This window comes from Ursus americanus, chromosome 23 (assembly GCF_024610735.1).
Source record: "Ursus americanus isolate L20-20 chromosome 23, mUrsAme1.1.p, whole genome shotgun sequence".
Lineage (NCBI taxonomy): Eukaryota > Metazoa > Chordata > Mammalia > Carnivora > Ursidae > Ursus > Ursus americanus.
Window position 1 is genome coordinate 26,042,573 of NC_142149.1, and position 23,881 is coordinate 26,066,453.

At 42.9% G+C, this 23,881-nt stretch overlaps 1 protein-coding gene across 1 annotated transcript in view; it reads right to left on the bottom strand.

Moving 5' to 3' along the window:
- CA10 (carbonic anhydrase 10 (inactive)) overlaps window positions 1–23,881 on the bottom strand; it is a 478,349-nt gene that overhangs the window by 279,574 nt on the left and 174,894 nt on the right. The gene's annotated exons all lie outside the window — the stretch shown is intronic.

The following is a 23,881-nucleotide window of genomic DNA, read 5'->3' on the forward strand; positions in this document are numbered from 1 at the left end:
CGGAGAGAGCCACCCAGTTTCCCAGTCATAGAGACCCTTGGGTATTACTAGGGTATTTTCCTGGCCTGGATCTTGGTCAATTTCTCTTTTACCTTTGGATTTTCTTGTTTTAGACCCACTCATCTTGGGGCCTCTTTGATGAGTACAGTTAGCAATAATGCCTTAATGGGAAGATGAAATAGTCCACCCACATCATCTTTTGAAGTACACCAAATATTGAGTAATTCCTGAGCTGATGCTCTGATTTTCTGTGTGGTAAGAACGATATGGGAACCACCCTTGTTCTGTATAGAAGGTATTTAAAGCTTTTCAAAGAAAGTAGCATTCGACATATACAAGGTGTTATTCTGTGGGTTGTCAAAACCAAACTGAGGGATTGAATGACTTTTATGACCCCCAATCAATGCCAGACAGGAGCTTGGCAAAATGACTTTGTCTTTGTTTAATCCAGCACTGTGTCACTAACCTAATGTACCAGCAGCTCAAGAATGTGTTCATTTGATAGGCAGGAAAAAAATGACATGGTGTACTGGGCGCAAATATCCGAAGGGGAATCGTCTACTCATCTTCTGTGTCACATTAAAACATCTATGAAAATAAATTTCTATGGCAATTTCCAGTTATCTTCTGTTTAAGAAAGTTAGCAGCGCAGGGGGAGCCAATTACTAATTTTATGTCAGTGAAGATCACAGACCATATCTTCAGGCCTTTCCTGCCTGACCCCCACCACCCCCTCAGTATTTCCACCGAGGCTCCGGATCCATGTGTCCAATACGTGGCCATGAGCTTACATGGTCATCATTCACTCATCCATCCACAGTGTCCATGAACAATACAGTGAGCTTCTGTTGCATGTCCAGCCCTAGGCTGGGCTGAATTTTGAGTAAGGCACATACATATAAGAATGATTAGCACACTGCAGGGCTGGGGGGCAAGAGTGGAAGGTTGCAGAAAGAGCGGAGTGGGTTATGAATCCCTAGGTGAGGGGCACCGAACCCTGACACAGTGGAAGTGGAGTTAGAGATTGATCCCTAGAGAAGATGAACCTAACAATCAAGTCGCGACCCTCCCAAATGCACCTGTCATCTCAGGAACTCAAATTTAAGTCAGCCTTTACTTTAAGTAGCCATCATTCCTTCTCATGTCACGGATGGAGAAAACTGAGGCAAGAGAGGAGTAATGCAAACACCTGCCAAAGGTATTCTATAAAACACCCATAATTCAGGAGAAGAATCAGGTTGGATGGTATGTCTAGTAGCATTGGAATCCAAAATTCTACCAACCTTTTATTTGTTAGAGGCTGTTGTTGGGCAAAAACAAGTTCCTCAGACTCTTGGAAGAATGTTTCAACACCAAAACAAGGGGGGCTCCCTTGTGAAATATGGCAAATACTTAATTTGGCTTAAACCATGGCAATAAGTCCATTGGGTGGTTCCACTCCTTTTAGTTTCAAGAGTTTGAATTGGTTTTCCAGCTCTGATTTTCAAATGGCAGCCATGGGTAGAGTAATAAAGGGAGAAAGGAGAAAGAGAGTGGGGGGTGGGGGGTAGAAAGAAGAGAGGAACCTGTACATGTGTCCCTTGGCCCTTTCATTTCCCATCAGTTATTTAAGTTATGTTATTCTTGCAAGTCACTGAACATCTTTAGAAGGTAGCATGCCCCCGCCAAATGATAATATTTAGGGAAGCTCTTGAATTAAACATGTATTTTTAAAAATATAAACTTCTGTCTCCTCTAAACTGCTATTTTTGAATCACTGACAATCCTATGCTTATTCCTCAATCATTTCCAGTTTGTTATGCAAATAAAGCCCCCATCCGTGCCTGCTCCTACCCATCTTTGTCCGTGAAGCACATAAACACGGCAGATGTGAGGATGCCGGGGGTACGGCCATGGCACTGCCCCAGATTCGCTGTGGGGCTTTAGACAGACCATTTATCTTTTGGGCTTTGGTCTGGTCTCTATAGCCTGTGTGGTAGCCTGAATAATGGTCCACCTTCAAAGACGTTCACATCCTATGATGTTACCTTCCATAGTAAACGGTCCTGTGCAGAAATAATGAAGTTAAGGATACTGAGATGAGAGGATTATCCTTGATTGTCTAAGTGGGCCCAATGTAATCCCAACGGTCTTTTTTAAGAGAGAGGTGTAGGAGGATCAGACATCAAGAAGAGATCTCGGGGTAGAAAGAGAGGGCAGAAGATTTTGTGCTGAAGATGGAGGAAGGGGATATAAGCCAACGTGACCTCTAGAAGCTGGAATGGGTGCAGCAACGCATTCTCCCCCTTTGAGCCTCCAGAAGGAATACTGGCATGCTGACCCTGATTTTTAACCCCTCAAGGTTCATTTTGGGCTTCTCACACCCAGAACTCTAAGATCATAAATTTGTGGTGTGTTAAGTCACTCAGTTGTAGTTACTTGTTACAGCCACAACAGGAAACTCATACAGCCCCCTCCGATCTTTACAACTCTGTGAGACCGTCCCTCTTTGCCAGCCGGGCCATCTATGATGTCTAGGGGGTTCCCCTGGAAGGCAGCTGCATAACAAATGTAGTCAGAACTAAGTTGCGAGTTGCATTTCATCTATTCCCATGAAAATCATCACCAAAAATAATTCCGACCCTATAAATGGGTTGCAAGACCGCTAATTGATGGCAACACGGGGAGGCAGATGCTGTGGCGTCTTACTAATAAACTTCACACCCCAAAAGCACCCCCACAAAAACGCAAACAACAAAGACTTTATGCAAACATCTGCCTTTGCTTTTATTGGGCACGCCATTCTTTATGACAAACCGTTCCAGGGTTTTATTTTCCCACTTCACTACCGAGGCCTCTGTGTCTGGTTCCAACCACCTGCTCACACAATGGAGGAACAGCTGAGAGCCACTCGCCCCTGTTCAGCAGCTCCACTCCTGCAGGGGCATCTAAGTTTGCTCACTACCAGACTGCTCATTTTCAAATCAGCCGTGAATTCATCATCCTTCAGAAATAGAAGCCACCTTACAGGTCATCAGGCCTAAACACATACATGAAATTAAGGCTTTACTGGCAGAGGGTAAAGTCCTTCCTTCCCAGCAGGCTCCACAGGAGGACAGATGACCGTAGCCAAGGGGTTTCAGGGTTAAGTGTTGCCTTGGCCATCGTGAGACTCTGCTCCCATTTCTCTTTCAGCAAATCGAAAGTAACACCAGTGCCTATTTTCCAGTTAAAATAAATTTCAAATGCAAAGGTTCAAACCAACCTGCTTTGAACGTCAACCATTGCAAACAAAATTAGGATTTTTTAAAAAGCCATAATGATGGCTGTTTTAGATACAAAGGCTTTAATCTGGGCAAGAGAGGATGTGCTTGGGTTTCCTCTGCAGGGCCCTCCAGGAGATCTAATGGGAGGGACTGCTCATGACGAGCAGCTCCACGGGTTGGTGTCCTGGGGCCAGCCAAGCTGGGGGAAGGTTCTAGTCCAGACGAAAAAGCCAGTGCTTTTCGAATCCGTGTTAAGTGTCGGGACGATAACGAAGGTGTCAAAACTAGTCTAGGGAACTTAGGGGCCAAAAGGACCAGACTCAGGTGTCTGCAAATGTGGTGTGACCTAGGTTCCAGGGAAATGCATTAGGAGGAAGCCTCTTGAAACAGGAGGGCATGGAACTCCATGCAGATTTCACCTGCACAGCAAGGCTGGACATGGGAACGAAGGTTTCAAGATTTAGAGTAAGAAACTTTCCCTCCGGATTTGTGCAGAACATTATCCCCAGGATTCTGACACGTACCTAGTCTCCACGTTCTTGACCCTTCAGGTTGATAACACCCCATGTCACCCCTGGGAGCAGAGATGGCATCGCAGGATGCTACAGCATTGCTTCCCCTTCCAAATTTAGAGAATCGCTGTTGAATTATTTTTCTCTTCGTTCCCATGACTGTCCTGATAAGTCAAATTTTTAAAGCGCACTGTCATTTTTTTAAAAGCATCAGTTATTACAGCTTATTGGCTAATGCTGTGTCTTTCTCTAGCTCGACGGGTGCAATGTATTGTTAAGAAAACCTCCGCAAATGTAAATAAAGTCAAACCGAGTGAGAGTCACTCTAACCGATTAATGGACAACTGGCCTGAAATTGTTTGAATGGCATCATCCCGGGCATCCTTTGCCCACAACCTCTAATTTACATATAAACTAGAACACACAACAGACCTGGATGTTTTTGCAAATTAATTTTCGCAGAGCCCAAACAATCGCTCTAAACGGCTGCATCGCAGCTATGTGCTGTTTTGCCAAAACATCTCCCTCATGGCAATGCTGTATTGTTACCATCAACTACAAATCCCAAACAGTCTCTTGGCTCTGGGTCCAGTGAGCTATGAAAGACGCCCAGTGACTGGGATTTCAGCTGCTTAAAATATGAGCCTTGGAAAACCCAAAGCAAAACCTATCAGCCGCTTGTTCAAAACCAGTGAACCAAAAAAAGCCCCAGTTTAGTTTATTAACACATCATGGTAACCCCCATACAAAAACGGAAAAGTTCTCACCAAAACAAGAAACAGATCAGGACGGCAAGGAACCAGAGGACTCAGGTCTGATTATTGAGAGTTAAAATTTGGCGTGGGACTTTTTTTTTTTTTTTTTTTTTAATCCTAGAGCTGATGCCTCAGAGTCCATCTGAGCTCTCAGGCATCCTCTCTGTTCACGTGTCCTGAATTTTCATTTCTTGTCTCAGCAGAATTTGCAGAGACCATGCTGTTGTGGGCAGGGAGTTTGGCACTGGGAATTAATTCACGCAGCTTACATGAATTTGCTAAGTCCTATGGGAGCAAGACAAACTCACTTAAAAAGTGTTTACTGACAGCCTATGACATGCCAGGCAGCATGGATTCATGCAGCAAATATTTGCTGAGGACCTATTATGTGCCAGGCCCTGCTATCAGTTCCGGGTAGTTCAGCAGTCAATGAAAACAGTTCCTGCTCTCAGGGATCTTGCAGTCTAGCAGGGAATATGGGAGATATTGTTTATCTCCACACTTGCATATGTTTATCCGTGTAGTTAGCACTTCCGGTCAGCACACTGTAGAGACAATCAAGATGGCCAATGTACTGGAGCACCTGGGTGGCTCAGTTGGTTAAGTGTCTGCCTTTGGCTGGGGTCATGATCCCAGGGTCCTGGGATCAAGCTCCATGTCGTCGTTGGGCTGCTTGTCCCCCTCCTCTGCCCCTCCCCCAACTTGTGCTATCTCTCGTTCACTCTCTCTCTCTCTAAAATAAATAAATAAATAAAAATCTAAAAAAAAAAAAGATGGCAATGGATTATAGAATAAAACATGGATGGGGAGATAGCCTAGAATGGTCAGGGATACTTTCTCTGGAAGTGACATCTAATAGCCGTGGAAGAATTGAGAGGAGTCGTGCCTAAAGAGTGCCAGGGAAAAGTGTGTCCAAGGCAGAGGAGTGGAGCTGGTCTTGGCAGAGAAGAGCCGGATGTGTTGAAGGAACCAAGAGGAAGCCAGTTAACTTGAACCTGACGGACCAGATGAGAGAAAAAGTGAGAGGAGATGAGGTTGGCTGGGTAGACAAGGGACCGATGTTTCAGGGCTCTGCTGACCACAGCGAGGAGTCTGTACTTTACTCTAATGTATTAGAAAGCCACGGAGAGTTTTAGGCACGGGAGTACCATGAATTGATTGATGAATTAAAAGCATGTATCTGCCTTGGCTGGAATACAGCCAAGAGTGAGCTTGATTATCCTTAGAGTAGTTTGAGTGGTAAAAGAATAGGTTCCCAAGCAACAGTTGGGTTTTTACGTGAATTTAATCCTATTGCTTTGGATTTGTTTAAATTCTATCTCAAAGGCAGAACTAATTGAATGTTCTAAAAACTATTCTCTTCAACATATGTGCCAATAAAATAGCATTTTTCCTAGGATCCAATGAGTGCTTTACAAGTCACCATTCAAAGCAAGGAATATTTTCATGAAGAGACTCCACTAAGGCAATCTTTTCTTGCTTTCAAGCAATAAACTAAGTCCCCAACTTTTTGGCCAAAGGAAAGCAAATGAAAGATGGGAAAATGAATGCTGGCATAAAACGTACCTTTGGTGAATTCAATCCTACAAATAAAGCCTTCCACTTCAATATAGCAATCTCTACTTTAGGGTTATAAAGCACATGAATACATTTTAAATAAGAACTCATATCTTTCCCTTGCTCTTTTCCTCACCAATGCTGATTTACTGTCCCTTTCCCTATTCTCAACTGTAATAAATTTCCACTTTGAGCCATTATTAATAAGCATGTTTAAAATACCCACTGCTGCAGGCTTTTGGCCCCTTTCCGATTTCAGATTTATTTCATAGGAGGAATCGCGTTTGAATAACTCTTTTGCTTCTGGATTCTTCTTCAATTGCTCATCCTCTGATTCATATTTCATAAAGGGCATCTAACGAGGGCTTCGCATTCTCTCACTTGGGGACCTCTCAGGGGTTGCAAAGTAACCTACTTAACACATAATCATTAAGTTGTGCATTCATCTGCAAATTAATGAAACATCTCCACTGAGTCAGATTTAAAAAAAAGTGCCCCCACTCTTAAGGACACTCCATATGGTGGGAAGACAGGCACGCTAACAAATAGTTATAATAAAACATGGTAAGTGTTACAATTAAGGTGTGTGCAGGTTATAGCTTAAATGCAGAGAAGGGAGTAAACTGACACTTTCCTCAGGTGCTAGGATAAGCCTTTCTACTAGAGGGGATATTGGGGTTCAGCCTGCAAGTATGACTAGAGGCTGCAAGCCACAAAAGTCTTAGAACTAGTTAAAAAGCCGAAGGTTCTTCCTCACCCAGAGAAACTTGCCATTCCTAGCACCCAAGATGCACTATTACTAGAATCTGAGTAGCTGTTATGCAGAGAGAGAATTTAAGCCTCTGGGTCTTCTAATTTCTCCGATTTTGGGGGAAAGATCATGAGCTACGATATCCTCACCATGGAACCTTGAGTAGGTGGCTAAACTTCTGTAGTCTTAGTTCCTCCATTTGTAAAATGGCAATGATAGTTCCTTCACAGAGGTGCTGGGAAGATTCAGTGGGCACATGTTTATCAAAGGTCTAGCATTATGTGGTTTTTATAATAAGTATTCCATGAGGGTTGGAGAGGGGTTCAGTGAGGGGATCCTGGAGGACAATGTGGCCACTGACACTGGTTCCACAAATACAACATTCCAGAAAAGGAAAAGGTGAGGGATCCAGGCAGGAGGGGGAGGAGAGGCAGCTTTCCGATGCCCACACAGCCCAACCTGGATTCAGAGCGGGGAGCTGTCTAGATCATAGGATTGACCACTTCATTTCACACCCTGAATGTGCCATGTGCAATTATCTCTCGAATCCATAACTCTCAATGTCTGGATGAATGGGGGGAGTGAGAAGTGATATGAATCATCATGGCCAGTGTTTTTAACTCCAATGACTACCATTTTTATTTAGCTTTTGGAGGGTGTTGGATTAATTGTAAAGCACCTTCATACCACCTGTTCGTGGTTGGTTCCAATGTGGGAACTGGCTTGCATTTCTGAAAACATATCACCTGAGGGTGAAGAGAAAGGAAGGAAGAGGGGGTTTGCATTTGCTGAACATGCACCATAATCTCTGTGCCATGAACCTGATCATATCTCATCTTGCTATCCTCTCTACAACTCTGTGAGATACTATTATCATTATTTTATAGATGAAAAAAGTAAGACTTAGAGAGGTTATGTGACTTTCCAAGGTCACCTGGCTAGTGACTAGAATTTGAGATTAGTTCCTTTCTTCAGAGCAAACAAACAACCAGACAAAATTATGCATGTGTGGGAGCATGTGAAGTGATACACAAGTGTGTAGATCAAGGGGTAATTATCTCCCTCTTCTTCCTTCCAGGGACACCTTGAGGAAATCCGTGTGAACGCTTTGTCAGGCATCTTTCACAAAGCTCACATACACACACCCAAATACATATCCATATCTTTAGAGAGGTTCTATTTGTAAAACTACCTATCTATCTGTCTATCTATCTATCTGTCTGTCTATCTATCTGTCTATCTATCTATCTGTCTAGTGCCCATATTAGCAGGGGCAGGAGTGGGTGGGGAGGGGGGCAGAGGGAGAGGGAGAGACACAATCTCAAGCAGGCTCCATGCTCAGCGCAGAGGCTGACTCGGTGCTCCATCTCACAACCCTGAGATCGTGACCTGAGCCGAAATCAAGAACCCGACGCTCAACCATCTGAGCCACCCAGGCGCTCCTGTAAAATGACTTTTTGTTTCAAGTAACAATATGCCGTGAACGTCCTCCCTGTCGGTGTTCACTGGAGCTTCTCATTCATGTGTTAGGCGACAGAGCTTCCATAGTTTAGATGTACTTTGCTTTTTGCAACCATTCCCTAGACGAAAGACAGTTGGGTGATTTCCATCTTATTTTACCACATTTTTCATATACTTTTTGCCCTAATGCTTTCATTTCGGCAGGAAAGATCCCTAAAGGTGGTACTGTCCAGTCAAGATATGCACATGTTTTAATAGATGCTGCCAGGTTCCTTGAAAAGATCCTGGCAATGTCTATAAATATTTATGCTTCTATCAGCTATGTGTGTGTCCCTTTCCCCCATAATCTCCATAGCCCTGGATGTTATTTATTTATTTGTTTGTTTATTTATGGAGCTCTAACAGGGAAAATGCGATCTCATTGATTTAATTTGCATTTGCTAACTGCTGCTAAGGTTGAGCGTCCTCTCACATGCTCATGAGCTATTTGCATTTCTCTTCTGATCATATTCTTCATGCATTTTTTCTCTGGGTTATTCATATTTTTCAGATAAATTTTTGTTGTAATTTGAACTGTAGAAATATTTACTTTTTTTTTTTTTAAAGATTTTATTTATTTACCCGACAGAGATAGAGACAGCCAGTGAGAGAGGGAACACAAGCAGGGGGAGTGGGAGAGGAAAAAGCAGACTCATAGCAGAGGAGCCTGATGTGGGGCTCGATCCCATAACGCCGGGATCACGCCCTGAGCCGAAGGCAGACGCTCAACCGCTGCGCCACCCAGGCGCCCCTAGAAACATTTACTCTTGGTCATGTGCTGTAAACATTTTCTCCTCACTTATTATCAAGCTTTTAAACTCATTGTGGGTATTTCTGTACAGGGACTTTTAAATTTTATATGGTTGGATATATTGATCTATTTCTTATAAGGTTTCTGAGATTCCTCTATCACTTAAGATTGTATCTCCAAATACAGATTATATAAATATTTTCTAAATGATTAAGAACTAATTTTAGTGTTATACTTTTTATAACTTGACTTTTAAAATCTATCAGAGATGAATGTGCATATGATATGATTTTTCCAGATAGAAAATAAATAATGCCAGCATTATTTATTAAAGAAATCATCTTTCTCCACCAAAACGAATGTTACTTTACCACATATTAAGTTTCCATCTATATTAGATTTGCCTCTGGACTTTCGAGCTTGTTCCACCTATTTGTATATTTCTGTGTCAATGCCATATTGTTTTGAGTATAGTAACATTTATGGTAATTTATAAGATCAGACTTCCTGATCAAAGAGCCTGCTCTCTTTCCCTGCTACCTGTAGGGGACTATAAATGCCTGAGCTCCAGGGTAACCTGCTAGGATTAGTGATTCTAGATATGGAACACAGATGTGGTATTCTTGGGGAGACCAGTCGTAAGAGGCTATCTAATCCACCTATGAACATAGGTAGTTAGGTACTTGAATCGTAGCTGATAGAGAGGAGAGCGCTTGCCCCTTTCGTCAAAAAAGCACTTACAATACAAAAGGCACACTCAAAGAAACTCCAAAATAGACTCCTTGGAAGACAGGGCATTGAGATAGAAATACCATAGCATTTAGGGCCAGGAGAACCAGGTCCTGGTTCCACCAATAAAAGTCACATCTACTGAGTGCTTACCATGTGTTGGCCACCACACTAGGCATTTTCCATTTATTAACTCATTTAATAATCTAGGAGGTAGATCTTGTTATTGTCCTAATTCTTACCAGGTCTTTTTTTTTTTTTTTTTAAGATTTTTATTTATTTATTTGACAGAGATAGAGACAGCTAGCGAGAGAGGGAACACAAGCAGGGGGAGTGGGAGAGGAAGAAGCAGGCTCATAGCGGAGCAGCCTGATGTGGGGCTTGATCCCATAATGCCGGGATCACTCCTTGAGCCGAAGGCAGACGCTCAACCGCTGTGCCACCCAGGCGCCCCAATTCTTACCAGGTCTTATAGGTATCTGAGGCACAAAGACATTAAATAAGTTGCCCAAGATTTAAACAAACAAACAAACCAACTTGCCAGTGGTGAAGTCAGGATTCCAGACTCAGGTTGTCTGGCCTGCAGCCTCGATCTTAACCCCTGTGTTACCCTTCCTTCCTATCCTGGTGCACTGACTTGAGCCAAGCACATTTTTTTCTTGAGCTTCAGTCTCCTTATTTATAAAATCAGGATCATAAGAAGATACACTTCACTAAATACTTGTGTCCGTCTAAATGGTAATGAAAATGAAAATGAAAAAAAAAAAAAGGAAAACCCATCAAGGCCAGTCCACTTATGCACCGAGTCATGGACTATGCCACTGGTGCTAGACTGGAAAGAGGCTAGCTTTACATCCGATCATTCCTAATTGTGGTTGTCAGGGATAGCTATTATTTGTCTCATGTTATAGATGAGGAATCGAAGCTCTGAGAATTGAGTAATTTAACCAAGGACATTGAGCTGGTGGTGACTTGAACCCAGGTCTGACTCCCACATCCCATATCCAGCACAGAGCTCAGTGGAACTAAGCTGCCAACATTACTTTCTCCTCAATATTTTGCTTTCTCAGAATTCATCTGCAGGTGAGTCAGGAAGACATGTTCTTGAGAACCCACAGGAAAGCATAAAACACAGTCTGGTTTATGTAGGCATTAAACCCCGTGTGTCTGTCTTAGGTTTAAGATTTAAGCCTAACAATGGTGTTAAGCATTATCCGATTGTATTTCGGTGGAAATTTTTCTTGCCCCATGTAATTACTGGTGCTTCAGATCAAATCTGAAATTAGTCTGCTGAAGCTGGTAATTGAAACCACAAAGAGAAGAATGTCTCAATGCATGTCAATAAACCAGCCCATTAATTATTTCCATCTATTCAACTTTGAAGAAAATGACCAGTCTGATGTCTCTGAATAACCACACGACCTACTTGAAATTGATATAAAAGCTGCATCATCTTGGCTTCAAGAAGTACATATCAGTAATGCCGAAACCAGCTGGGGCATGAGAATCGAACACCAGGTAAAAAGCATTTTGCCAGTGAAAGTAGCTGATCTTTTTCAGCCTTTGGAAATTCGGAAAAAGTTCACTAATACGGTATCAGGTAACAATTTTCTATAGATTCAAACATCTGGTGAAACCCTCTTAAAATCCTGCAAAACATCTGGGTATCTTGGAATATACTGTCCTTGATCTAGCTGAATGTGTAAACAACTTCCTTTCCCTCTCCCTCCCTCCATATAGGTGCACAAAATCATCCCCTTGTATACAAGTGTCAAAAGGGGGAAAGCTCCACTATCCAGATGTGTGGAGATCAGCCTCTCCTCGTCTCAGCTCATCCCAGCTGTGGTATCTCAGCCTTTTGCAACATCTCACTGGGTTCGCATCTCTGTTATCGCACAGAAACTCCCAACTGTTCTGGTCTGCCTTGAGTTTGGCATGTATTTAGGGCATTTTCTTTATCATCTGCACAAATAACAGGTCTTTGTTATCTTCATGATACATCAGGAGAAATCATCATCATGCCGTCAGTGTGTCCGAAGTTTGGGGCCCAGACACAACGGAATCAGCCAATGAACAGGGAACAAAGACACACAAATGGTCTGTTGGTCTTCTCCTGATTTTGTGCTAGGATGGACTGTCCAGTATGTTTGTAGTGTATTTTCTATTGAGACATCAGATTTAGCTTCTCTGATAGAGTTACTTGACTAACACATTTAACTTCTCTTCTGAACTTTTCTATTTGACTTTTGCATCAACATGCTTCCTATTAGCAGGCAAGAAACCGTGCAGGCATCTCCCTAACTGCAGATCTCTGTCAGAATCTTAGGAACAATCAAATCTGGGTGAGTTCTTGGCTTTGAAATGCCCTCTCTCCAACCTTGGTACGTCTAGCCTAATCCAGGTTCCCACTACCATGCACCTTAGTCTCTGCAATAATTCCTTAAATAAATTCCCCAGCGCCAGGGTCTGTTCCATCTCACAAATGCCATGACAGCTGAGCACACAAGGAAGAACCAGGTCTGGAAATGGTGCCAGATCTGTGGTCCACAACAGAATTTAGTGCACAGCAAGGGTCAGGGTTAGGTTATTCTAGACTTGTGTTTCCTTGTGGCCCTAGAGCTCTGATTTGATCCCACCATTATATCTTCAATGCTTGGCACATAACTATTTATGAAATGGGTAGATACACAAATGGATGGATGGAAGAGAGAGAGCAGGGCCTTGCTGTCTGCTTTGCATTCCATTTTCCAGCTAGTGCTTGCCATAGTACAGTCCTTTAATACAATTTGTGGAATGAATGGATGCACATCCTTCTGTTTCATTTCTATGCCCTCAACAACACAGTGTGCTCATTCCTACCTCTGTGCTTCTTTCCCTCCAACTTCACTAAGATACGACTGAAAAATAAAAATTGCATATACTTAGGATTAGGATGTGATTTTTCTCAGGTGTATAATGTGATGATTTAATGTACATATGCATTATAAAATGGTTACTACAACCGAGTTAATTAACACATCCACATAGTGTGTGTGTGTGTGTGTGTGTGTGTGTGTGTGTGTGTGTGTGTGTGTGTTGAAAACACTTAAGATCTACTTTCTTAGCAAATCTCAGGTATATAATACAGTATTATGAATAATCCCCGTGCCGTACGTTAGATGCCTGGAATGTATTCATCTCATAACTGAAAGTATGTACCCTGTGACTTATTTGGCCCCACTCCCCCACTCCCCAGCCCCTAACAACTACTTGTCTACTCTCTAGTTCTAAGAGTGAGAATTTTTAGATCCCACATTTTTATTCTTCTTTTCTCTCTTGAACTTCCGGTAGTAAAATCCTACACATTCTACAATTCCTTTTTTTTTTTTAAAGATTTTATTTATTTATTTGACAGACCCAGCCAGCGAGAGAGGGAACACAAGCAGGGGGAGTGGGAGAGGAAGAAGCAGGCTCATAGCGGAGGAGCCTGATGTGGGGCTCGATCCTGGAACGCCGGGATCACGTCCTGAGCTGAAGGCAGGCGCTTAACCGCTGTGCCACCCAGGCGCCCCACATTCTACAATTCCTAATTTAAATCCCAATCCCTCCATTAAGTCATTCTCTACTGTTCAAGGTCATCATTCTGGATTTTTGGGAAGCCAGTTCAATGACAGACCATTTCGTACTTAACTATGCATGGCTATATTGTTCACTGTTTTGCAAATGCATTATTATCATTTCCTAAGTAGAAGCAAGCACTTCAAGATCAGGAACTCAAACATAGCACAGCACTTGATTACTGGGCCCAGGCTCATAAAAGATGATTCATGAAGTGATTGACCAAGATTAAATCTCTCTAAGGGGCTTTTAAAGAAAAGGATTTGTATTTGAAAAGACACCAGCAGGGAAATAGATTTAGTGGTATTTTGACACTCCTTGCCACCCAGGGCCCAAACATATGCCCAGCCCTAGGAAGCTCCTTGCAGTTCCACCAACACACCCTGCCTGCAGTGGCTCCATGCCTAGAATGCCCTTCGCAATGGCGCAGGCAGAGAGCACGTTCTCTGCTTTCAAGATGCAGGTGTCTTTCCCCATCTGCTCCTCTCTCCACTATCTACTCTTCCTGCTAGAGTCACGTGCCCCACCCCGGGCAACCTGGGCACTCCTATCTTCCAATACTCACATCTTGTAATTTTGTACATGCCTGTCTCCCCAGTTACAATGGACATTTTTTTGAAAACAGTGTGTCTCTAAATCACCATCACTAAGCACAGTGCCTGGGAAACAGTACATTCATAGGCAATGTTGTTTGAATAAAAAACAGATAAAAAATAGTCAAGATCTGATATATACTAGTGAAAGAGAAGGCAAAGGGTGAGGAGTGGGGTGATCCATCATTTTACTGAGCATCCACTGTATGACAGGCTGAGTATTAGGCATTTACTCAGGATGTGTATTTCATGTCTGATTACTTTACCCAGATGAAGTGGGAGGAAAGGCCTGATCTCGGAGACCTGGTCTTATTTACCCAGGTAGTGAAATATAGAATACCAGACACAGTGGGGATTTGATATTATTCTTATCAAGGCAAAAATCCAAAGTTGGCTTGCCATGGAATAAAGAAAAAAGAATGATTCAAGATGCAAAACCAAAGGAAGAAAGTAAATGAGTGATGAGATTTGCAGTGGGCAGTAGGAAGGAGAATAAAAGAATTTCATGAGTCAGCCAATAAGGAGACAGAGGAGCATTTTATCCATTTGTATGTCCATGAGTATGGTATGTTCTGAGCTTTCGAAAGTGTAGCCCTGGGGCAGCCATTTGATACATCCTTGTACTGATCATGAAAGGTGGACTGAAGCCTAACATCAAATGATCAGATTACAATAAGGACTAGAATACGGCCAACATAGGAGACCCTGACACTGGTCAACATGGCTTTAGAACATAAAAACTTTGCTGGTACTTATGTTTCCATTTTGAAGACATTTCTCATTTCCACACGGTACTGTATCAATATTCAGTAATAAGTGAAGGCAGAAGTGCTTTGTAAACTGTTGCACATTCTTAATTTCTTAATTATTCATGTTTGCACTGCAATATGCTTACAAACAACCAGTGTTCTCTTGGCTAGTTGGCTCTCTGAATTCCAGTTTTGCTCTTCTGGCAGGACAACTCGAGTTCATGTACTAAGCGCAAGGAATAGACTTTGTGGTAATGCTTGCTCAAACAGACAGCGTGAATGTTGGCCTTTCGCCTTATGAATGTTTCCTAAGGAAAAAAGTGAGCTACTTAACAAACTATACTCCAACTTGCAGCCTCTCTAGGAGACCCACGACAGCGCACCAAAAGAAATTCATGCCAATCTAAGTGAAGCTTTCTTTTAGTGACCGATCCAGTTTCGAAGACTCTCTCGAATCAATGACTTGGGACATTAAAGGCCAACATCACCTTTTTGATACAGCAAAAATCAGAAGTTTCCTCATTATAGTTGGCGGCTCCCTGGTCTTCGCTGAGAAGAATTTGAAGTGCCCCGAGGAAACACCAGTTCATGGTGACAGAGATTAAAAGAACATTTGAGTTTTAAAGGCCCAGAATGCCTGAGAGAGTCAGCAAGGATGGCTCAGAAATTTAATCAGCAGTGAACACATCCTTGAAAGTTTCCTCTGTAAGCGGCCTCAACTTCAGCTCTGGGTCTGTCATAAGGCTGTGCCCTCCTGCCTTTCTTGCCTTTGTCTGTGCATTGGGAAATCAGAAAAATCAGCAAAGCCCTCACTTTTGCAACACTTTAAAGTTTATAAAGCACGTTCTCAAAGCCTGCAACTCTGCTATTGCCTGTGTAGCGGTACATGGTTTCATCAACAAGCCAAGGTCGCAGGTCAACAAAAACCCTTGTGTGGTCTGGGTCACCAAATATGAGAATGTACACCCTCTTCTCTCAGAAGAAGGCAACCTTTTAAAATGCTCTGTATTCTTCTAGGAAGCATGACACAACACCCGAATCCAGAAGCAATCACTATCAAGGGACACCAATGGAGTGTCAGCGTAGTGACGAAGCATTAATTTGGGGGCAAGGCAAGAAACTGTGAGTAGAGGAGGCACTCAGTTAATACTGGTTCAGTGAGGAAATGAGGGGGTAGATAAATGTTCGAAAAGAAGGGGAAACAGGAAGATGGCTGCAGAGTCAAAGGTCTTTATAGGATGCTCTGTGGAGAGTTGACTAATGAATGCAGTGATTGGATAATTAACCTTATTAAGTGCTAACTCCACTTCAGCCCTGTTCCATATATATATATATATAAACTCACTGAATCCTCACACCAGTCATATCATGTGAATACAACCATTATCCCCATTTAACAGGTGAGAAGACTGAGGCAGAGGGAGCTTAAGTTTCACAGAGAGAAGGTAGTCAACTTGGGATTCAAAGCCAAGAAGTCTGGCTCCATACCTGCACCCCTTAAAAACCAGGCGTGCACTCACTCTGAGTCTCGATCTTTAAGGACACACAACAATCAAACGGGGAGCTTGTCAAAAGAGCCGAATAGGGACCCTTATGCTAGAGATTCTTATTAAATAAACTTACTGTGGAGTCCAGGCATCTGCATCATTAACAAGGAGCCCTAGGTGCTTCCTAGGCTCGTCGCTCAGAGACCACAAGAATGGGAAAACCGGCTGATAAAACTAACATACATTGGGAGAAAGTGAGCCTACCAGATTCACAAGGTCGGCATTGTGAACAATGACAGATCTAAGGGCAAAAACGTTATCAACTGAAGGGTCAATAAGAAAGAATAAAACAGACACCCACACTGTGCTTCCTGCCTTGCCATAGGAGAACGGCATGGAAAATGGTTTCCCAGTGGGGGTGGGGTAATACTATTTCACCAGGGCTCACCATAGCCCTAAATTTTAGCCACCATCTTTTGTTCTAACTCCTTATCCTCCAAGCAACCCTTGGATAAATGTTCCCAAGTGTTCTAATCTCAAGAAAGAAAAAAAAAAGTTCTAGATGGTAGACAGAAATAGTTCTGTGGGGGGGGGGGTCCTAATTTCCCCATAATAAAAAATATTGTCATAATGGCTTGTTTATTGACCTATGCTATTTTTATAAATACCAATCAGCTCCGACAGCCTGCTCACCTGTGCATATACCAAGACTCTCCTGTTTCTGCATTTGAGAATCTATGCATCAGACACCAGGCCATGAGGGACATTTTGCCTCCAACACAGGCACCATCAGCAAGCAGACCACACCTCTTCACGTCTTGCCTCTGTAGCAGCCTCCCCTCCCCTCACCAGAAGGGTCCACGCTCACCATTACTTTAGAAACCATAAACTGCATTTAAAAACCAAAAATGACTTGTGCATAGAGGTGTTCACCAGAACATAACATAATAATGAAGCACTGGAAATAAACTAAATGTGCAGCAATAATAGGGGATGGTTTAGAAAATTGGGTGGGTTCACATAAAGAATATTTGTGCCGTCGTTAACATAAAATTTTAACTATACAGTGAATTTTTATATAGAATATTGTTTCAAATATATACAATGGTGTATACTGGAGGGGAAAAAAATAACCAAAACGTGGCTAGAAGTCATCTCTGGATAGTGGGATTATAGGTGAATACTAATGTACACACAAGTACGTTTGTACGTTCCAAGCTTTCTACAATGAAGAGGTAGTACTTTCACAATTAAAAAAAAAATTAAAACAAAACAAAAAAACCCAAAGACTGCTTATTTGGGCCAAATTTTAACCTTCCGAAGAATTCTGTTCTGTTAAACTGAGATTAATTTTTCTTATCACATCTGTTTTGAAAGTAGGAATGATAAAAATAATAATAATAAAAAAAAACCCAAAACACCAAAAATCTGTCTGCTTCCCTGAACCCACTTTCCAAATTTCTGGGCCAACTGGGATGATCTGGGCACACACACGGAGGCATAAAATGCAGGTGATACCTTCCCCTCGTAAGAGGAGAGAGAAACGGCGGTCATACTTAGTCACTGCCAAACAGGAGACATAAAGAACCTCCATCTATTGAGCAAGAATTCTTCCTTTTCATCCTTGCCCTTGGACACGAGAAGTTAATAGGGATTTAGTTAATTGGCTGGTTTTCATCTTAATTGGCTAAGGAATCTATTCCAATTTCAAGGAAAACCAAAGAGGTGGAAACAAATAACAGGAGGGTTCCAATAGTGATTGATGTTTAAGAGAGATTGCATTTTAAGTGTCGGGAGGTCTGAGGTCCTGAGGCTCGGAGCATCAGCTCCCTGGAGGGCTGGGGCTCCATCAAGGAAGAGGTGAGTGTCCCTGCCGGGACACCCCAGGCCTTCCCGTCTCTTTGAAGACAAACTGAAACCGTTTGATTTTGTCATCTGACACTGAATTCAGCTTCAGCAAAGGCAGACTCGCTCTGGGCTGCGACAGAAGTTCCAGCAGAGCTCCGACTCTTGGAGCACGCAGGCACCGGAATCTTCTAGAAGGTGCAAGTTAAATCCATCTAAGCTGAGTTTGCTCTTTCTTTCCTCATACCAATTAGTTCTGCCATTTAACACAGGGATTAGCCATCTCATTTCCTGGGACTGATTCATCAAAGGATCAGGATCAAGCTACTTAGTGGAACTAGCCTTCTGTAAAATTTTGAGGTAGGTGAAATTGCAGCCTCCTTCCTGCCCTGTTCCCTCCCCAGGGAGTCTGTGTTTCCTTTGCTCGCTCCCTCGTGGCCCACCTCTGCGGCTCCCGAACACGGGCAGTGCCTGTACCACAATCATACAGTCCGAACTGCAGCTCGGCCCTTACGATCACACACGTGCAAACATACTCTGAGGAGGGGTGGCAGAATGCTCGAGACTTGTGCGAGATCAGAGAGGCCAGATGAAAACTGATGGGAGGGAAAGTATAAAAAGTAAAAAATAAACAAATAAAAAAACAAAGTGGGAGGGAATATGGAAAAAGTATATGGTGAGAAGAGTGGGCGGACCACCAACACGGCCCTCAAGATCAGCTGACAAAGGTCCCAAGGCTCTTGGCCACCGCAGCAAATGAAAGGACTCCGAGGACAGCTGGGGGAAGAACCCAGAATTCACAAAACATGCAGAATGAAGTCCCTTCCACGTTTGTCCCTTTCCATTCCCTCTGCACACCCTTTGAACCTCCTGTCTAGTCTAAGATAATCACCCATTAGGAGGTCTTACAACATTCAGTTTCTCCTTGCTTTCCTTTTCCTGGTACTGAATCTTTTTTCTTTTTTTTTTTTTTTTAAAGATTTTATTTATTTATTTGAGATAGAGAAAGAGCGCATGAGCCTGGGGGCAGAGGAAGAGGGAGAAGCAGACTCCTCTGCTGAGCAAGGAGCCCAACATGGGACTCGATCCCAGGCCCCTGGGATCATGACCTGAGCTGAAGGCAGATGCTTAACCAACTGAGCCACCCAGGCGCCCCATTCCTGGCACTGAATCTAACGGCTTCATAGTCCCCTGGGGCCTCCTTCAGTGAGGCTTTCAGAACCTTCTGCCGCCTGGAAGGAACCTGTCCTTGGGGCTTACCTCCCACTGCTCTCCCCCACCCCAACACCTTGGCCTCTGGCTGAACAAGAAAGAACTGTCACTCCCCCCCCCACCCCCAGGTGTCCTAGGGCCTTCATCCTTTCAGCAGAACCATGCTCCTTGCCTGATATGCACACTCATTAAAAATCCTACTCACTCTCCAAGGCTGGACTCCAGTGTTTCTTCCTTTGGGAATCTCCCTCAACGCCCCCTTCTTCCTCATGAAGTGGTACTCCCTTTATCCTCTGAAATTCTGTTGTATCCTCTCTCTCTTACGCCACTTCTTATAATCTCTCTTATAATAGTGGTAGAAACAACGCTTTTATGTCCTAATATTTCTTGGAGCTTATGGTGTGATAATGGGATATCAGCGGTGTGATGAATGCACGAGGAATCCTGACCACAGACTGAGTGAATGCCACCACACCATGTGATGGAGCCCCTCTTACTCTTGCTCCCCCTCTCTTGCTCTCATATGCACACACACATACACTCACATTCCTGTCCATGAGAACAATTCAGATATCTTAATTGAAATATAAAAGATTGATAAGCAGAGGGGAAAAAAGTAAAAAAAAAAAAAAAAAGAAATAATGATGAATACTTCCACTCTCTCAAATAAGACAGATCTTTTTCTACTTGGCTTTTAGAACGTAATTATTTATGAATTTCTGTACTTGAAATCCACCTCGTTGCACAGAGGTCTTTGGGTATGTTTTATAATGCAAAATCTTGATTTTTAGGAGGCATCTTCACATGGCAAAAAATACTTAGTCTAGACTGAGCGACCTTTCCCAGTCTGGTGATGAAAGACCAAAAGAAACAGCCCACATTTCTGTAGAAATTGGTAAACGGTGGAGTGGTACATGGGAGGCCTCATTAAATCTGACAGTGGTTCACCTACCTGAGTTTGTAAACAGAGCATCTGTTCTCATTGGTATAGACATGACCTTGTGGGTCTCTTTGCAGACTGCATTAGTGCTGTGCAAATATTCCTCCTCAGTTGTGAAGGCACATTATACTCAGGGAAATTATTCTCCCAGCAAACAGACAGATGTTTAACTTCACTTAATATGACACTGTAGTCTGCATTCTTAATGTGAGACAGGGGTCCTTTTTCCAGCTAGAGGAAAATTGCATATGTCATGTTTAACCACCACAGCGCTCTGTAGCAAAAATTAAGTCATTACCTCTTTCTGACTAGGAACTGCACTCCTTTCAACCCTCACTCAGCAGTGTCATTGGCAGAAGCCACGGTGTACCTCGCGGACCTTGGGAATCACAAGATGAGGCAGGAGTTGTCTGTGATGGCCTTTTTCAGCCTCTCTGCGAACTTCTAAACACTTCTGCTTGCAAATCCCTACAGTATAAACATACTGAGACTTACTTCCCATTGCAGGAGTCAGACCCAGAAGAATATGAAACATGCCTTTTCCAAAGATGCTAGGAAAGCTTAAGAAACTCAAGGAGGTAAAGAAGAGGTGGGTGCGGTTAGACCAAACACACGCATCTAGCTTTATTCTTGGGGGCTTTGGCATACAATCCACCTGTCTGCTAGTGGTTATCAAGGATAATTGTCCTTTGGAACTTAAGCAGAAGAGGCCCAGGGAATTGAGCTAGACCCAGGTTTGACACAGTGGAATTTCTTTTAATGCTGGAACTTAGGATGGCACGACCCCCAAGTGAGGTCCTCACAGCTTCCAATCTATGCTTCTACTCTGCTGGGCTCAACAGCTACGTTCGTGCTTTATTAGCGGGCTGCCAAGACTCGAGCGGGATACAGGAAGGCTGGCGTGAAGGACCTGCTCCTTCCTGTGATACACTAAGGGTCCCCCCTTTTTTTTCTCCTTTCCAACCCTCTGATTAAACAATTATTTTATATTAAATTATCTCTTGAAATAATGATGTGGTTTCTTTTTTCTTGACTGGGTCCTAATTGATATAATTATAACAGCTATATTTATAATAATCGAGTGACACAGACTTTTACTATATAGTTAATATTATGTTTATATTTTGTAAGATGCATCCATGTCCTAAAAATGCATTTGTTAAAAAGAACATGAAGGATCAATATTACTACCCTGAAAGATGTTCCCGATAGATTGATAAAAGCAAATGCTTTTTATAAGTGGCAAGCATTTGTTGTATAATTAGAGAAACATAAAAGGAATGTTTAAGAAGAATAAAATAACAGGATACTGGCATCTCTAAAAGAGTACTTTATTAGCCCTGTTAAAATAACTCTTAAAATATCTTTAACATATGTAATCAGGACACTATGATTTTTTTCCCCCATATTTAGCTGGGATTGCAATAACCATAAAACAATTAAGATGCAATTTTTTGATGTTTTTGCCACAATTTGAAACTCAAAACATTTACATAATATGCTTAATTCAAAGGCATACATGCTACTGCATCTAAAATTTAACTTTTTAGCTAAATATAGTGAAAACCAACTCACATTAAAGTCCACAGCTGGGAAAGAAGAATTAGCAAAAACTTTAATTATGGTCTCATTGACACTTCTATTTTCGAGCCCATTCATGAATTAATTTTAACTCTGTGCCTCTGCCTTCAAGCAAACTGTAAGCACCTGTCAGAAAATGACAGTGTTTGAATATCTGCACATATGTTTGAAATTCCTACATCTTGATTCCTTTGTCAACATTTCAACTTTACGCAGTGTGGGGGAGGCTCTAAGGCAGAGACAGCAAGCCTGGTCTCTGAACGTGGCCAAGATCCCCTTCCAGAGAATGTTCGTGTACTCTAGAAGCCAAAATGGAGCTTCTTAACAGAGTTGACCTCTAAGCTATGATAAAGCAGGAGGGGAGCATGATGCAGGGAAGCGAGCACTGAAAAGGAACTTCAGGGGACCTGAGTTCAAGGCCACGCTCCATAATGTGACATTAGGCTACTCCTGATCTGTGACAATGGGCACTGAACTAGTAGAGCTTGGTGGCAACTGTGCAGCCTGTCGTTATAATAAGAAGATCCTTTACCTGCAACATCTTAAAGCGTCAGTCTAAGGCAGTGGGAGGGCTAGGCTCTCCCTATCGGTGAAAAAAAGAGCTCAGAATGCAACCTCCATATAAAAAGATTTGTTCATAAATTGGATATGTATGCCATTGTACTAATTTTTCCTAGTGCTTGGTCTCCTCTAAAACAGTGCCTATCAGCCAGCATCCTCTCTCATTCCGGTGAAGCCATAGGGGCTCCCTTCCGACTTCACCTTGCCAAGCCTGTTCTTACCCTACCATCTGCCCCGCCTTCTTCAGCTAGCACCTTGGTTTGTACCTTCAGCTACTTCAGGTCTTTGCTCAAGTGTCACTTTTTCAGAAGGCCTTCCCTGACTGTCTCATTTAAATTTAAAATCCTTCCCAGTTTCAGCCCTTGCACCCCTTCTTCCCCTTTTTGCTTTATTTCTCTCCCAAGCACTTGTGCTGGGTGTTCCCCATTGACCCTGGGGATACCTCTTCCTCTTCTTCCCCCCTTTTCTGTGCCCCAGGAGGCTGTCCTCCATGGATTATACCGACTGGGCTCTTTCGCTCCCTGGCTTTCAGCTGAGTTGGGCCATAGGAGGAACAGCAGGGGACTGGAGGGAGAGAGGAGCGAGAAGCCTGGGTGCTTATTCCCTCAGTAACTATCCTACAGGGCCGAGGACTGGAAAGGGCGCCTTCTTCTCCCACAGCCACACCCTCTGTTGGGTGTCCTGCTACTCCAGCCACAGCTGCTGCTCTCCCTTCTGAGCGCTGGGACACTGCTTCCTCCCCTGGAGGAGACAGCTCCCCACTGCCTGTACCCCCTGAGGGGTCCCGCCATCCCTTGTTGGTTTCTCTTAAACCCTGACTTGCCCTCAATAAGCAGCTCTTCATTAATCTCTCCTCAATGACTTACTTTGAGTGTGCTGCCCATGGCTTTCCAGGACGTTATCCATATTTACATTGATTATCTGTTTCCTCTCATTAGAATGTAAAACTCCTGAGGGCAGAGATTATTCATCTGGTTTTGACTGTGGTTCGCTGCCATATGCGCGGTTCCCAGCACACAGTAGGCTCTCAGGTAAACAGATGAATAATATTTTTCTCCTGGATCCTTTGCACAATTGTCTTGCACATTCTATTTTGGGAATCACTAGCTGAAGGTACAAATATATATTGTTCTTCGCCTGGTTTTACTAACTCCTGGACTCATTTAGCCTAATTCCCATCTAATACAGAGCTCTGATTATTTTTAAATTGTAAGAAATGTAATTTAGTATCAAATCCTTCAGGAGGATCATACTTGCCTCCCACAAGATTCCTATAATAATGGCCCCAACAGATACTAAGCCAATCACGGGAAAGACTTTATTAGTTCGCCTTTCTAAGCTGTCTTTGAGCTAACAGATTTGTCCTTCTCCCTCCTGATTTCTGCTTTAAGATCCTGTCTTCCTTTCTTCCAATAAGGAAGATGAAAACTGCCCAAGGAAGTACAGACATGGCTGGCTCATTTTGTCCCTATTCACACAGCAGGGGAGAATCACTCAATATCTTGTTCCCCAGCTC